At 35.3% G+C, this 18175-nt stretch overlaps 1 pseudogene; it reads left to right on the top strand.

The window, feature by feature from the left end:
• The first annotated feature begins 15891 nt into the window (after positions 1–15891).
• LOC105525949 lies at positions 15892–17280 on the top strand (annotated as a pseudogene).
• The last annotated feature ends 895 nt before the right edge of the window (positions 17281–18175 follow it).

Raw genomic sequence — 18175 nt, 5'->3', positions numbered from 1 at the left:
TTAAAGCTACATTCTTCCTTATTCAGAGAGAGAGAGAAAAAGAGAGACAGAGAGAGAGAGACGAGAGAAAGAGAGAGAAATTTCTGCTTTAATCATTGAATAAAAGTCTTGAGATTTACTGTAACTGAACTAATTCAGCACTTGTTCATTCATAGAATGTCAAATACTAACTAGTTGATATAGGCATTAGTATGTTGTTAAGTGTTTAAAATAATATCTCAAAAAAGTAAGCATGTATATATACACAAGTTTACTATAAATTTTACTGATGTATGTAATCAATAATAAGTTTTTTGTACTTTAACATTGCTAAAAGAGTAGATTTTAAGTGTTTTCACTACAAATAAATGATAAGTATGTGAAGTAATATATATGTTCATTAAACTTGATTTAATCATTCTAAAATGTACACATGCTGCAAAGCATCGTGTTATATACCATAAATATATACAATATTTGTCAATTAAAACAAATAATAAAAACAAATAAAATCTTCCAGACATACAAAATTTTTATTGATGTAAAATATATTTAGCTCTCAATTTACAAAATAATAGAATATATTATACTTTCACTGTAAATTCCATATGACCAATTAATTCCCACAGAATACATTTGTTAAACTCTTTTTTTTTGTCTTTTTTGAGATGGAGTCTCACTCTGTTGCCCAGGCTGGAGTGCCATGGTGTGATCTCAGCTCACTGCAATCTCCACCTCCCGCATTTAAGAGATTCTCCTGCCCCAGCCTCCCGAATAGCTGAGACTACAGGCACACACCACCACACTCAGCTAATTTTTTATATTTTTTAGTAGAGACAGGATTTCACCATGTTGGCCCAGCTGTTCTTGAAATCCTGGCCTCAGGTGATCCTCCCACCTTGGCCTCCCAAAGGGCTGGGATTATAGGCATGAGCCACCATGCCAGGTCAGCCATTTGCCAAACTCTTTGAATCTGCAGCTAAACTGTGGTTGTAATTAAACCATGATTTAAAAATATCCTAATTGTTGGGAAATCTTATTGATTCTTTCATTGGTAATGTGAGAGAATTACTTGCTCATTTGTACAATAATTTTTAAATAACAGAAAGATTTATTTTGTTTGGGTACCAATACAATGTCACTGACTCCAGAGTTAGGAAAAGATGTGCAGTAGCATACCTTTATACAGTATTTTCTTCTGTTTTCACTGTTAAAGTAAATACAAATAATTTCAAGATCATAAGTACTATAAAATATAAAATATTTTAAAGGTATGAATTAATATATATTTGCTTTAATATATTTTATTTATAAGTTCATATAATTTATTTTTTAAATAATGGTTATGTTTAATAACTGACTTGCAAATTTTCAAGAAATTTAGCAATTGGCTCTCATGAGCTGGTATGAGCTAGCTCTAGTACACTGTAGGCTGAGGTCCAGGTTATGTCCTCACCCCAAACTCAGAAACTGTGGATGGAGGTGGATTATGCTGTTGACTTTAGCAAATTAAGAAAAATCTTGAACTAGGGATCAGATAATATCATCCAAACCACATGAATGGAACACTGGGATACTTTAAAGAAGGGGAAAACTGATTCTGGGGAGGCAAGCAAAAATGTTTGCCACCAACAGGAGCCCAGGCATCCCTAAAGACTGTTGCAGCAGGAACTTGGGAGCCTTTGCTAAAGTGCTGCCACGGCATAACTCAGCTCATGTGTGTGTGTGTGTGTGTGTGTGTGTGTGTGTATGTATGTGTGTATGTGTGTGTGTGTGTGTATGTGTGTGTGTGTGTGTATGTATGTGTGTGTGTGTGTGTGTGTGTGTGTGTGTGCAGAGAGAGAGAAAGAAAGAGAGAAAGGGGGGGAAAGAGAGATATTTATTGTAAGGAGTTGTCTCACATCATTATAGAGACTGAGAAGTCCAGACTCAGGAGAGTCAATAGTATTGTTACAAATGAAGTCTGAGTCTGAAGGCAAGAGGAGACCAATGTCTCAGTTTGACATCAGTCAGGCAGCAGGAGATTATTTCTTACTCAGCCTTCTATTCTATTCTATTTAGGTCTTCAAAACATGAAGCCCACTACATTGGGGAGGGCGATCTGCTTTACTCAGTCTACCCATTTAAATGTTAATCTCATCCAAACATACCTAAAAATGATGTGTAAAAAAAATTTGGGCATCACGTGACCCAGTCAAGTTGACACATAAAACTATCACACAAAGGTTGTGTGACTCTGCTCAACTTTATAGTTCCTGGGAGAAAAATATGATTGACAACATCAGAGTTAATGGACAAAAGCTGGAAGTATTCTCAAGAACCAGAGCAAGACAGGATGCCTTCTCTCACCACTTCTATTCAACATAGTACTAGAAGTCCTTGCCAGAGCAATCAGGCAAGAGGAAGAAATATATGGCATGCAATAGGAAAGAAGAAGGCAAACTATCTCTTTTCACTGACAGTATGATTTGATACATAGAAAACCCTAGAGACTCCACCAAAAGGCTCCTGGAACTAATAAACAAGTTCAGTAAAGTTTCAGGATACAAAATTAGTGTAAAACTATCAGTAGCATTTCTATATACCAATAATATTCAAGCTGAGAGCCAAATCAACAATGCGATCCCATTTACAATAGTTGCAGAAAAAATAAAATACCTAGGAGTACATCTAACCAAGGAGATGAAAGATCTTTACAAGGAGAACTACAAATCACTGTTTAAAGAAATCACAGATGACACAAACAAATGGAAAAGCATTCTATGCTCATGGGTTGAAAGAATCAATATCATTAAAATGGCCATACCGCTCAAAGCAATCTACAGTCTCAATGCTATTACTATCAAGCCCAGCAATGTTATCTTTCACAGAAATAGAAAAACTATTGTAAATTCATATGGAACCAAAAAAGAGACTGAACAGCTAGAGCTTTCCTAACAAAAGGAACAAAGATGGGAACATCACATTATCTGACTTCAAACTATGCTATTACACATAACCAAAACAGCATGGTACTGGTACAAAAACAAAGACACATAGACAAATGGAACAGAATAGAGAACCCAGGAATAAAGCAACACAGCTAGTCATCTGATCTTCAACAAGGTTGACAAAAACAAGCAATGGAGAAAGGACTCCCTATTGAATAAATGATGTTAGGATAGCTGGCTAGCCATATGCAGAAGAATTAAACTGAACCACTATCTCTCACTATATACAAAATTTAACTGAAGATGGATTAAATATTTAAATGTAAGATCTCAAATTATAAGAATCCTAGAAGAAAAGCTATGAAATACTATTCTGGACATCAGTCTTGGGAAAGAATTTATGATTAAGCCCTCACAAGCAATTGCAACAACAACAAAAAAACTTGACAAGTGGGACCTCATAAACTCAACAGCCTCTGCACAACAAAACAATCAACAGAAGAAACAGACAACCTATATAATGGGAGAAAGTATTTGCAAACTAGGCATGTGACAAAGGTCGACTATAGAGAATCTAAAAGGAACTTAATTCAAGAAGCAAAAAGCAAATAACTGCATTAAAAATTAGGCAAAAGACATGAACAGATACTTCTCAAAAGACAGACAAGTGGCCAAGAAGCATATGAAAAATGTTCAACATCACTAATCATTGGAGAAATGTAAGTCAAAACCATGGTGAGATAGATACAGTCTCATACAAGTCAGAATGGCTATTACTAAAAAGTCAAAAAATAGCAAATGCTCGTGAGACTGCAGAGAAAAGGGAACATGATACACTGTTGGTGGGAATGTTAATTAGTGCAGCCACTGTGGAAAACTGTTTGGAGATTTTTCCAAGAATCTACAGCAGAACTATCATTTCACCCAACAATCACATTACTGGGCATATACCCAACGGAAAATAAATTCTTCTACCCAAAAGACACGTGTACTAAAATATTTATCACAGTACTATTCACAATAGTAAAGATGTGGAATCAACCTAGGCACCCATCAGTGGCAAATTGAATAAAGAAAATGTGGTACATATATACCATGGAATACCACACAGCCACGAAAAAGAATGAAATCATATCCTTTGCAGCAACATGGATGCAGCTGGAAGCCATTATTCTAAGCAAATTAGCACAGGAACAGAAAACCAAATACCTCATGTTCTCACTTATTATAAGTGGGAGCTAAACATTGGATACTCATGGACATAAAAATGGCAAAAACAGACACGGGGGACTATCAGAGGTGATAGGAAGGAAGGAGGGTAACAGTTGAAAAACTCTAATTGTTAGGTACTGTGCTCACTACCTGGGTGATGAGAGCAGTCATATCCGAAACCTGAGCAGCACTCAATATGCCCAGGTAACAAGCCTGCAAATATATACCCTGAATCTAAAATAAAAGTTGAAATTACATAAACAACAAAATAATATAGTTGGTCCAGCTTAGAACACTAGTAGTCGGCGTTCTCTTAAAATTGCTAGATGCAACTGAAGTAGGCCAAAATAGTTCTAATCCATATTTGGCATAACATAATTATCTCTTTTTAATTCAAATAATTGATAATATATTTCCAAATTTAAACAAAATCTAAAATAATTGTATTTTTAGAAGTCAAATAATAACTGCATCATGGGTATGAATTTAAGGGACTATTTATCACTTTTGCTCTTAGATTTGCAAAGTTGTCCAAAAAAAGAAAGAGGAAGACAATGGATAAAGCAATCTGATTGCTTGTATATGTGTATTAATTGGATTAGATTTGACTACAGCTAACAAAAAAAAAACCCATACAACAATGGTTTTAATAAGGATAATAAGTCTATTTCTTTTTTTTAAAATTTAAATATTTTATTATTATACTTTAAATTCTGAGATTAATGTGCAGAACATGCAGGTTTGTTACATAGGTATACACGTGCCATGGTGGTTTGCCGTACCCACCAACCTGTCATCTACGTTAGGTATTTCTCCTGATGCTATCCCCAACAGGCCCCAGCGTGTGATGTTCCCCTCCTTGGGTCCATGTGTTCTCATTGTTCAGCTCCTACTTATGAATGAGAACATGCAGTGTTTGGTTTTCTGTTTTTGTGTTAGTGTGCTGAGAATGATAAATGGTGTTGGAAAAACTGGCTAGCCATATGAAGAAAACTGAAATTGGACCCCTTCCTTATACCTTATACAAAAATTAACTCAAGATGGATTAAAGACTTAAACGTAAGACCTAAACCCATAAAAACCCTAGAAAAAAACCTAGGCAATACCATTCAGGACATAGGCATGGGCAAAGACTTCATGACTATTTCTTTATCAAGAGTATGGAATAAGTTAGTTGAAGGATGCTCTGATGCTACAACAGTGTTGGAAAGCCACATTACTTTTCTCTTTTCCCTCTGTGAAGACCAGGGTTCCCAATATGAACACATGGCAGGAAATGAATGCTTCAGTTCTAACATTGTATCCTCATTCCAGCCAGTTGAAAGGGCATATTCTAGAAATTTTATACTTTTTTCTGTTTACATTCCATTGCCAGGACTCTCAGTCTACTTCCATATTGCTACAAGGAAGGCTGAGAAATGTGGCTTCTGTTCTGGGACACCATGGTTCAACTAAATATTAGAGGGAAATCTATGAATTTGGAATAAGGGCAAATATTAAGAGAAAAGTATCCATTTCTTAAATGCCACAGAATTCCACCGGTTTCTTTTTAAACAAAACTGATTTTGCCTAGTATTAAAAATAGTCTTACTGGCCGGGCATGGGGGCTCACGCCTGTAATTCCAACACTTTGAAAGACCGAGGTGGGCGGATCACTTGAGATCGGGGTCTGAGACCAGCCTGGCCAACATGGTGGAACCCCATCTCTACTAAAAATACAAAAATTAGCCTAGCATGATGGTGTGCACCTGTATTCCCAGCTATTCCAGTGGCTGAGGCATGAGAATCGCTTGAGCCTGGAAGGCAGAGGTTGTGGTGAGCTGAGATTGAGCGGGCCACTGCACTCCAGCCTGGGCGACAGAGAGAGACCCCATCACAAATATTTATGTATAGTCTTACTGTCAAGAGTCTGCAAGAGTCTGGCTCCTGAAAAATTTTTGTTGATATAATGGTTCTTCATTTAAAAAAACTTTTAAGCTTCAAACAACTAGCAGTTTTAAAAAATACCCAGGGTTTAAAGTTTTTAGGTAAATATATTTATTTTAAAAGAAAATTGTGTTTTACACTAATGAATGGAAAACTCATAATCACTTCCCATAATAGAGAGTAATCACATACATGAATAAAATGTAAGCAATCCTGGGTTTCTGGCTTGTTCAGATGCCAATTTTATTCTACAGAGTTTGGAAAATTCCTTTTTTTGCTTTGTGTGGTTTAATTCAATTCTTCTCTTATTTTTCTTTTACATCATCTTTCTTTTCTTCACTTTTTCAATGTTACTCAATTGTTTTCAATTTATCTATTAAATATTTAACATTTTGAGTAATAATACTATTTTTGTGTTTTAAAAATAGAAAATATTAAGTATCTCTGAACCCATCACACAACTAAGAACTCAGTGTTACCAATAACTTTATTCTTGTCTTGTGTCCCTCACATCCCATTGCTCTGCCACTCCCCCAGAGCAATCTCTGTACTGAATATTCCGTTTATCCTCCCTTGAATGTTTCTGATACAATAAATCCTCACTTAACTTTGTTGGGGTAGGTTCTTTGAAACTACAACTTTAAACAAAATGATGTATGATGAAACCAATTTTATCTAGGTTAATTTGCCTAAACAAGTCGAGTTCCATGACATATTTCTGTTCGCAAAAACGTCACCAAACTTCTTAATAAAGACCCCAAACACTTCTAATATCAAACATTGAAATAAACGAATGTAAGCTCTACATACATTTAAGAAAGATTAATAAGAAGTAAGATAATCATTTACCCAATTTTGGGTGGATAAGTGAGTGATGATGGTCATAGTGATGGTGGGTTAAATCAAGAAATACATGTTTGCAAAGAAAAATTTTAAGGAGTGCCTCCTACAACTGCGTAGTTCAAACAGATACAATAATGAATATGGGAGGCTCACTGAACACTTTTGTACCAATCATTTGCTGTCATGCATTTGTATTTTATTGTATATCTTGCAGATTTTTATTTTATAATAATTTGTATTAATTTATTCATTCATTTCCCAACCAGCTTATTCTAGTTTAGGGTCAAGGATGGTCAGAGCCTATCCCATAAGCTCAGGGCACAGGATGGAAAGCAACCCTGGATGGGACACCATTCCATTGCAGGGTGCACATGTACACACACATACCCCTACTCATTCATATTGGGACAATTTGGACATGCCAAGTCATCTAACCGTGCACATCTTTGGGATGTGGAAAGAACCTGGAGTACACAAGAAAACCTACACAGGCATGGAGAAAACTTGCAAACTCCTCATGGTGCCCTGACAAGAGTGGAATTTTTTTCTCATCAAGTTTAAAACTAACTGACATTGAACAAAACATTGTTATTTGAGGAACTGCTACAATTTCATTACATACTCAAGTATCCCTAAACAATATATTGTTTAATTTTCTTGTTTTTAGTTTTCTTATTATCTAATGTAATATATTTACACCCAACTTATTGTTTGCATTTCCTGGCCAACCCATTGTGTTTCCTCTGAAAACTTGAAAAAATATCCAATAATATGCTAGCACATTTGTATCATGGAAAAAAACATATAGGGACTATAGCCAGAAGAAGCACAATATTTTTAAGCTGAGATCCTACAGCAATTCACATTTTCTTAAAGATTCTTCAAAGATGTCTGATAGTGTTATATATAAGTATTTCAACATAAGCTGTCAATGTGAGCTAGATTTAGTGATTTTAATTCACTATTCAATCGTAAAATAAATAAAGCAAATAGGCATATGTCTTGTTTCACTATTATCTATTTTTATATAATTTAACAAATTGGAACCATATTTTAATCTAACATTATCTTCATATAATTTTGTAAACAAAATGGACATTGTTAAAGATACAGAGTACTGGAACACATTGGGGGAAAATCTACAAGTGAAAGAATCTGTAGTATATGTTAGATGGAAAGAAAACCTGTATTTGAGAGAAGATACATGTTCATTCATTCATTTGTTAATTACATAATTGTTATTTTGAATCAATGATATGCTAGACATTCTAATCTGTGTGTGAGGGGTGACCAAATACACACATGGGTTTCTAGAATTTTAATAATAGACTCTAAATAGCTTAGCCAACAAAGAAATATTTGCTTATAAACTGTGATTAAGGCTGGGAAGAAAATGAGCAGATAGCCATATAAGGTGGAAAATGACAAATAAAATGGAAGATATAAATAAATTTCCAAAAGAGGCAAAAATAAAAAATTTATAGAGAAGATTTTGATAGTCTGATAGAATTTGCAAAGATTTTGGCTAAAGATAAGCTTAGAAAGAGAATTTAAGTGTAGGAGAATCTTAAGAAAAATCACAGGCATCCAAAAATGTGGGATTTGTTCAGAGAGTATCATGCAATTCTGTGTGTTGAATACTTAAACAGTATTGACTCTACACCAAATACTGGCCTAAATATTTATCTTAGCTCATTTACTCTTCACAGTCACTATTTCAGGGAGATTCTATTATTTTTCCCATATTCAGATGAGAAAATTGAGGCATGGAGAGGACAAGAAACTTGCTTAAATTTACAGAACCCAAAGAGGATCACTATGAACCCTGACTGGACAGATAGTAAAGCCCTGAGGAAGTCATCTGAGATTCTAGTTTCCTTATCTACAGTGAATATTTAGGGTAAAATGAAATAGAAGGCAAAGTTCACAATTCTTTGCATAAGAATATGAATATTAACTATTGATCCTTTCTGCAGTGGGAGATGGGCTCCAAAGGGAGTGATAAACATTAGTGTTTGGCAATGTTTGGTAATGTTTGTTAGACATATATTTTGGGACTCGCATTGACTTTGGTTCATGTCGTTTTTAAATCCTCACAAAACAATGATATGAAACAGAATTTCTCTGAATTCTATTCATTCTGAGAACAGCATGACTAATTGTGAGGTTTCCACAGCAAGCAAAATAAAGAACTGAAATGTAGAGTTCATTCTTCTGTTTCCTTTAACAATCTGCAGCCCTGGGGGCAGTGCCCAGCTCAGAAGGAAAGTTCACAGCCTCAAAATGGCTGATCATATACTTGTGTTGAGAGATGTTTTGAAATAAATATTTCTTTGAAATTCAATCTTCTCTAAGATTACCTTGATCCTAATTCTAAAGTATAACAGATTGAAACATAATTAGACAAATCTTTATTTCTAGTTTGCTCACGTGATTAACTTACATGTACAAGTTTCAATAACTGTATTGCAGAGGAAGAGGAAGCTCAGTGTTTCCAGAGATTCCCAAGCTTTTCATTTCATTGGGCCTTAGTCATGTTTTCACAATGTTGTAAGACTGAAAGGAATACTTTAGAGTTTCATTTATTAAGCAATGAAGTTTAAATAACTTTATAAATGCTTATGTCCTAACAATTTGTTAGATGTTTAAGGAAAAAAATACACGTAAGTTATAAAAATAATGTGATATTTAATTTTTAGATAAGCACAATTACCTACTAGTGATATGCATGTATCTAATGAATGCTGCACAACTTCTCAGATATTAGATCCAGACTAGACAGAGCCAGGGCCCCCATTTTATCTGTTCCACATTGTGTTTTTTTACTGCTTACTTGCTTATCATTTTAGTAATCTCTGAAAAACTTTGCAAAGATATGCCATTGAAAGGAATGTAGTATAATCCACTGTTAAAACTAAACTACTTCAACCTAGTAGTTTGCAGTATCTGACAGATGTTAAGTATCATTGTGTTTCCCTTAAAACTTTAAAATATTCCATGGTTTTGGGTGAATTTTGTGGTTATAACCCAGGATGCAATTGCACAGGTAGTGAAACATCGGTATACGCGATTCAGCACATTTCAAGAATTTGACCTGAACACATTTCAATTTGCATCCAAACATACTGAATTCAAAACACATATTCCAACCCTAATGTTTTTATTTCAGATAGATTATCCCATAGGTGCATTATGTTGTTGGGGGGACTAAAAGTATGGATTCAAATCAAGTTTCAAATCCTTGTTTCAGTATTTGTTAGCTAGAAGTTTGTCTCTGAGCAAGTTACCTAACAACTTTGAGCCTAGTTTCTTCATATACAATGTAGAAATAATAATAATAAGCACATCTCATAGTAGTTGTCAGAATTATAGTAAACATTACACTTTGAGTACCTAGTACAATATTTGGCACCTTTGGGGCTACAGTGAGTGTTATTTTCCTTCCTATTTCTCTATGAAGTTAACCAAGTTTCTATTTTGAAACACATATTTAAAATGAGAAATCTTTCTGTAAATACCATGAAGGGCAATGATTCATAAATTAGCAAAATGGAGACTAACACATATGAGATCAGATGTTTAATTTTGGAGGATTTATGCCATTGCAACCATTACCAATCTCTCCCTAATAACAGTTATCTCAGTGGCAAGTAAGAAGTGAAAGGCAGAGTAGCAAGAAGTCAAGCAAAAGACAGCTATATTTAGAAAGCAGGAATAGACGTACCCTATATCAAAAGATGTTCTGTATGTTCCCCTCAAAAAAAGTTATAGGAAAAATTATTGTTTAGGTTTTTTTCCAATTTTTGAGAGTCCTATTGCTCAGAATTGTCATTAAGATCAAGAATTCCTAATACATTTCTTAAAATGTGTATGTTATGTGTGATTGTGTGGCTGAGGGAAACCATTGAACCAGTGGATTTCATCACCCATTCTACTCATCTTTCCTCAGATCTGACATAGGTAGTTGGGAAAATTATTTCTGGAGAAGAATCTCATTCATTCAACATTCCTTAGAGCTACATGAGATCATTAATAAAGATTTTCTCAATTAACTACTAAATCAGCAATTGAGGCAAAGAGGTCTACTGCAAATAAAAGGATTATTGATTTTAAAAATTTCAATTACATCTAGTAATGATGGATATTAATCACACACAGTCTTAACTGTAAACTATGATTCTCCCTGCCAATTAAACATAACAAAAAGAGGAAAAGTTAGATGGTTTTCAAGTGGTCAAACTGCCAAGACAGTAATGAGATTGTATGGTATAGCATAACACTTTTTAAAAAAGTATACATGCTTTAAAACACAATTTTAAAATAGCTTGAAATATATTTCAGCTGAGTTAAAACTGATCAGGCATGCGATACATGAGCACATTTATTTGCAGGACCACGTAAAATTACAGTAATGGAAAGGCAGCATGATATACAAATAGTTACAGCTACATCCTAGACTTGCATAGAGCAGCATATATGCCAGACTACGTGTTAATTATTAAATATCATGTAAGAATGCTAAAAGTAGAGTACAATAACCTAGTGAATTCCTTCATGTTTAAATTTATTAAAATAAAAATAGAGAATTTTAAAATCTGGATATGTTCATTTTAGTTCAACAGGATATTTAGTCTCACAAAAATTGAAAAAGCCAACAACCCAACACCTTTCCCTCTTTGACTAGATGACAACATTTTGTTTAGCATTTTTTAATGTTGGCAGAAGCTCCAGTTATTAGCCCTGTGATGAGTGAGTTTTGGCAGTCTAGAAAAGATAGTACTAGTTCTACAGGGCAGTGTTACCATTTTTCTTAAAATTTTTCCTTGTCCATGACTAATTATATGTAGACCTTTTATATATTAAGAATTTCAAGTTTCATGCTAATTTATGTGACTGATAGCAGCCTTTACTCAAAGAGTAGCTTCTGTTTATATCTTTATCAAATGTTGCTCTATCTAGTCGGCTTTTTCCTGATTGCAAATCTGAAGGAGTGTTTTTTTCTGTCCTAGAAAGCATGACTGCAAATCTGAAGAAGTATTTTGTGTGTGTGTCAATGCAAACATTGCACTGAACACAGTTAAATAAGTAAGGAAGACTTTATTCAAGGCCATTACAATAGAGGAGCAAGACCTAATACAATCTGAACTCACCTTTGCTGAAACAAGGGGTGAGAAAGTTTTAAGCACTGGAGGAAGAGGGAAAACACAGGCCATTTGTATTGGCTGATTGGCTTTACCCAAAGGACAAGTAAAGTTTCTTTTATTTTTGTGACTGGAGGTAGTTTTATAATTTGGAGCAAGCCACCCACTCAGGAAGTTAGGCTCCTGTGTTCTTACAGAGACCCAGAGGTAACACTTTATCTTCCTTGATAATTACATATCAAAGGGATGGCTCCTGGATCCTTGACAAAGACAATCCTGAGTTGTGAAACTGGTAAGAGGCTTTTAGAAAGATTTACTCTCAAAGGGGCAGATAAAGGATTTACAATTAAAGTTTTCTGAAGTAAATGCTCTAAGAAAAGGTAGGTCTGGGGCCTAGCTAGAGTCAAGAAAGAGCCTGTCTAAAGCTTAATCAAGCTGGAAGTAACTTTAAGCCCATCTTGATCACAAGTATTAACAGAGGTTCAGTTGTGAACACTGATGAGAACCCTATAATAATGGCAAATGGTTGGGATGCAGAAGTTATCCCAGTGTTTAATCTTACCAGAGTTTATTATGATTATGATGATGTACTCATTAGATACATTTAAGAAATCACCATGAACCCCGTTCATAAGGTGAAAGTGTATTGTGTCCATGTACATGTGAGTCAGACTTTTCATTGATTCTCACCCCTGAGTCAGACCTCTCACTGATTCTCACCTCCCGCCCACAGAAATGTGTGAGAAAAATGCAGAAAATTTTTCATTGCACGTGTTTTCATAATTTTTGTTAATCTGACACAAAATGGACCATATTTATATTTTGAATCCTTGTAGCCCATCGTGGACTGTTATGATGTACAGTGGACATCTATAACATCTGATATCAGGCTTTCAGTTAATTCTGTAAATTACCACTGGAGTATAATGGAATTAACTTAGAATTTAGGGTGGGAAAAATAAGGTGAAATTACAGGTAGATTTATATCTTTGTCAAAAAGACTTTTCTAATTTAGAATGTTCCAAAGGTAGAATTGATTGGGTTGGGAGGTAGAGAACTCTCTGTTAATTGGAGTATTCAAACTGAAACTTCGTATGAGACATAATCAAAAGAATCAATAAATCGGTTGAAAAAACAGAATTATTGACCTCTAAGGCCCTCATTTTAACTTCGCAGTAATTAGATTTGCCATCTGTCCAGCCAAAGTTATTACCACTTTCTTATTCAATTATTATTACTTGAATGTTAGTTATAATTCATCTGAATTCCCATGTTTTTGTTTCATAGATTTAGTGAGAATATTAAATGAAGTATTATGCCTTGAATGTATTTATCCTAAACATACTCAAAACAAAAACAAAAGTCTTCTAGCTCTCTGTTTGCCCAAATTAACATGTAGTTGAAAAAAGTCATAATTAGTAGGTAATGTAAAGCAATAGAAACTTTGAAGGCCCTTAGCTTCCTGAAGAAAATTTTCATAACTGAAATTATCACTGGTTTGTATATACAAAGTTTCTCCCAATAATTAGGCAGTAGTTAGTATTTTAAAATCCTATCTAAGGGTGTTGTGTTGAATTTTTAATACATTCTTTTTTGTTGGATAATTTGGCTGAATATAGATTATAGTAAAATATTCTGAAAAGGTTAAAAAATTCAGTCAATTGTCCAGTACATTGTCTTTCTAATGAAAAGGACCCTGGAGTTTCCAAACATTCACGTGAGCACAAACTTCATTTTCCCATACAATTTTATTGCATAAAGACTCCTTCCAAAGATTGTAAAGGAATGGGTCTTTTTTGTTCTTTTCATTTTTTCAAGAGTAGAATTTCCATTTCCTTTACTAGCCATTTTTGGCAGATAATAATCATTTGGCATATTTTTATGATGCTTTGTATCACTTACTCTAGACATAAGCATTTCCTCTTGAGAAGTTTTCTAAAGAGAGCATTTGACAACTACTTAAAAATGATTGGATGATATTCTCAACATTTATCCATTACCCATTTTATACTTTGCTTAACAAAGAAATGCATTGAAGATAGACTTACAGTTCACAAGAAACTCCAGGAGAAGCAATTACTTTGGCACCAAAACTATATTTCACTTCTTGAATTAATTGATTTGGGAATCAGCAAACTGGAACCATAATGCAAATGCATTACACAAGACTCTTGCCCTGAAGCTTGTAGTTAATGAAATAAACTATTGAAAAAAAAAAATGTAGCTTTGGAAAATGTTTTAAATGTAGTATTGTGTTCCAATTCTTTCTCGGTAAACTTTTCAATCTGTCAGGTTGAGGAAAATGTGATTGATTTCAAAAGTGTCACTCTGATAGAATAAAGCCATCTCAGAAAAGAAGAGATTGTCAAGGGCAAACAGGTACCAAAGCACTAGCTGATTCCACATGCAGAGTATTTGTATCATATGTGAAGTTGTAAAGAATTCCCACATAACCTAACTAAATATATTTTGTGATTTGTAGTACTGAACAAATATTTGTTCCTGCCACTTGTTTTTATTAAATATTGTAAACTCATGACCCATAGGCTGCATTTAATAAGTTTTGTTTGGTCTGCATATTTTTGTTTTTCTTTGTTCTTTTTCTGAATTTTAAAATGTGTTAACATTTAAACATTATTTAAATATCCAGATGTCTGGTATTTCTTGAAAAATTGAAACTCCAACTGTGTTGGGCCCCCTGCCGCACATGGCATTCATATACTCATTTACGTATCGATCTTTTCAATTAGTGAATAAATGTTTGTTGGAAACTAATTATATGCCAGGCACTGATGTAGGAATTGGAAATATAGAAGGTTCCTGCTCTCATGAAGCTCCTATATTAGATAGACAGGGAATACATTTTTCTGGTTCATTACAAATAGCATCTCTCTTTATTTATGTGTTTTCTTGGCTTAAAATTGTAATTCCTAGTCTATATACTTGGAATGAAAGATGACATAAAGTTAACTCTAAAGTAATTTTTAAATCAATGTTTTTATTTTGCCTTGAGGACTTTTTAAGATTAAAATCTGATACCTTAAATTGTATGAGTAAAATTGTAATTTAAGAACTGGCAAAGATTGTAAATACTTATCATATTTAACTAAAATGTCAGTTAAGTATAATCAGCTCTGATTTTTTTCTCATTTTCTGTTTACCAAACATTTATAGAGCATTAATTATGCACTATAAAATATTTTAAGTATGAAATTACATACATAATAAGACATGACTCCTCCTCTTAATGTGAAATAAATTTAACACAATGTGATATACTCTAATAGAGTTTACATACAAAGTGTAATTCAGAATATTTAAAAAAGAAAGCCAAATTTTTCTTGGGAATTCAAGGAAAGTCTCACAGAAGAAGGGACATTTGGTTCTTTCTGAAAGATGACAAAAATGAAAAATAGTCATTTTCTAGGAATATAAGACCCGAGAAACAGAATGTACAAACCATGAAAGCATAAGGTGTCATAATATAGAAAACTGATCGTCCTAAAATTTATTTAGTCAGTGGTTCTGACTTACTTTTCAACAAATCTTTCTCTGGATCTGTTAATACTGTGTTACTAAATGGTTGGGCTGTCAATCTCCTCTGCCGACATCAGCTTAGCTTAAGTGTACTTGTCAAAAAGAAAGGCTTTTGGTTTCATCTGAGACCTACTGAAACAGAGTGCATTTGCATTTTTTGAAAGAGTCCTCTTTGATATTTACAACAATAGGCTGGTATAATATATTTTCCCATAGAATTAACAAGGAAACAAAAAGTGTTCTATAAAAATAGTAGAGCTTTTTTCCCCCCAGTGGGTTTGCCACCAGAAAACAAGTGTTGTGAAAAGTAACCCAAGAGCCAAATGGGAGAGGAACACACTCATATCAGCATTGTTGTCATTGGACACGTAGATGGGGCAAGTCCACCACTACTGGCCATCTGATCCACAAATGAAGTGGCGTCGACAAAAGAACCGTTGAAAAATTTGAGAAGGAGGCTGCTGAGATGGGAACGGGCTCATTCAAGTATGCCTGGGTCTTGGATAAACTGAAAGGTGAATGTGAACATGGTATCACCATTGATATCTCCCTGCCAAAATTTGAGACCAGCAAGTACTATGTGACTACCATTGATTCCCCATGATGTAGACACTTTATCAAAAACATGATTATAGGGACATCTCAGGCTGACCATGCTGTCCTGATTGTTGCTGCTGGTGTTGCTGAATTTGAAGCTGGAACCTCCAAGAATGGGTGGACCCATGAGCATGCCTTTCTGGCTTACACACTGGGTGGGAAACAACTAATTGTTGATGTTAGCAAAAGGGATCCCATTGAACGACCCTACAACCAGAAGAAATATGAAGAAATCATTAAGGAAGTCAGCACTTACCTTAAGAAAATTAACTACAGCCCTGACACAGTAGCATTTGTGCCAGTTTCTGGTTGGAATGGTGACAACATACTGGAGCCAAGTGCTAACATGCCTGGGTTCAAGGGATGGAAAGTCACTCGGAAAGATGGCAATGCCAGTGGAACCATGCTGCTTGAGGCTCTGGACTGCATCCTACCACCAGCTTGTCCAACTGACAAGCCCTTGCCCCTGCCTCTCCAGGATGTCTACAACATTGGTAGTATTGCTACTCTGCCTATTGGCAGAGTGGAGACTGGTGTTCTCAAACCGGGTATGGTGATCACTTTTGTTCCAGTCAATGTTACAACTGAAGTAAAGTCTGTTGAAATACACCATGAAGTTTTGAGTGACTCTCTTCCTCAGAACAATGTGGCCTTCAATGTCAATAATGTGTCTGTCAAAATTGTTCATTGTGGCATTGTTGCTGGTGACAACAAAAATGATTCACCAAGGGAAACAACTGACTTCACTGCTCAGGTGATTATCCTGAAGCATCCAGTCTAAATCAGTGCTGGCTGTTCCCCTGTACTGGATTGTCACACAGCTCACATTGCATGCAAATTTGCCGAGCTGAAGGAAAAGATTGATCGCCATTCTGGTCAGAAGCTGAAAGATGGTCCTAAATTCTTGAAGTCTGGTGATGTTGCCATCAGTTGATATGGTTCTTGGCAAGCCCATGTGTGTTGAGAGCTTCTCAGACTATCCTCCTTTGGGTTGCTTTGCTGTTCATGATATGAGACGGAGAGTTGCCATGGGTGTCATCAAAGCAGCGGACAAGAAGGCTGCTGGAGCTGGCAAGGTCACCAAGTCTGCCTAGAAAGTTCGGAAGGCTAAATGAATACTATCCCTAATACCTGCCACCCCAGTCTTAATCAGTGGTAGAAGAATGGTCTCAGAACTGTTTGTTTCAATTGGCCATTTAAGTTTAATAGTAAAAGACTGGTTAAGGATAACAATGCCCCATAAAACCTTCAGAAGGAGAGAAGAATGTTTTGTGGACCACTTTTTTTTTTTTTGTAAGTGGCAGTTTTAAGTTATTAGTTTTTAAAATCTGTACTACTTTTTTTTGGAGACAGAATCTCACTCTGTTGCCCAGGCTGGAGTCCAGTGACATGACCTCGGCTCACTGCAACCTCTGCCTCCTGGGTTCAAGTGATTCTCCTGCCTCAGCCTCCCTAGTACTTGGGACTACAGGCGCTCACCACCGTGCCCGGCTGATTTTTTTTTGTTTTTGTAGTTTTAGTATAGACGGGGTTTCTCCATGTTGGCCAGGCTAGTCTCCAACGGCTGACCTCAGTTGATCCACCAGCCTCAGTCTCCCAAAGTACTGGGATTACAGGTGTGAGCTGCCTTGTCCAGCCTAAAATCAGTACTTTTTGTCTTTTTTTTGAGACAGAGTCTTGCTCTGTCACCCAAGCTGGAGTGAAGTGGTGCGATCTCGGTTCACTGCAAGCTCCGCCTTCTGGGTTCACGCCTTTCTCCTGCCTCAGCCTCCCAAGTAGCTGGGACTACAGGCACCTGCCACCATGCTCGGCTAATTTTTTTGTATTTTCAGTAGAGACGGGGTTTCACTAAAATCAGTACTTTTTAATGGAAGCAACTTGACCAAAAATCTGTCACATAATTTTGAGACCCATTAAAACAAAATTTAGTGAGAAAAAAAAAATAGTAGAAACCTCAACTTATAAGTAATTGCTTATTGTAAATTATACACAATTGATTCCTAACTTATC

This window comes from Colobus angolensis, unplaced genomic scaffold (assembly GCF_000951035.1).
Source record: "Colobus angolensis palliatus isolate OR3802 unplaced genomic scaffold, Cang.pa_1.0 Scaffold569, whole genome shotgun sequence".
Classification (NCBI taxonomy): domain Eukaryota; kingdom Metazoa; phylum Chordata; class Mammalia; order Primates; family Cercopithecidae; genus Colobus; species Colobus angolensis.
This window is presented reverse-complemented; position numbering and strand designations above follow the sequence as displayed.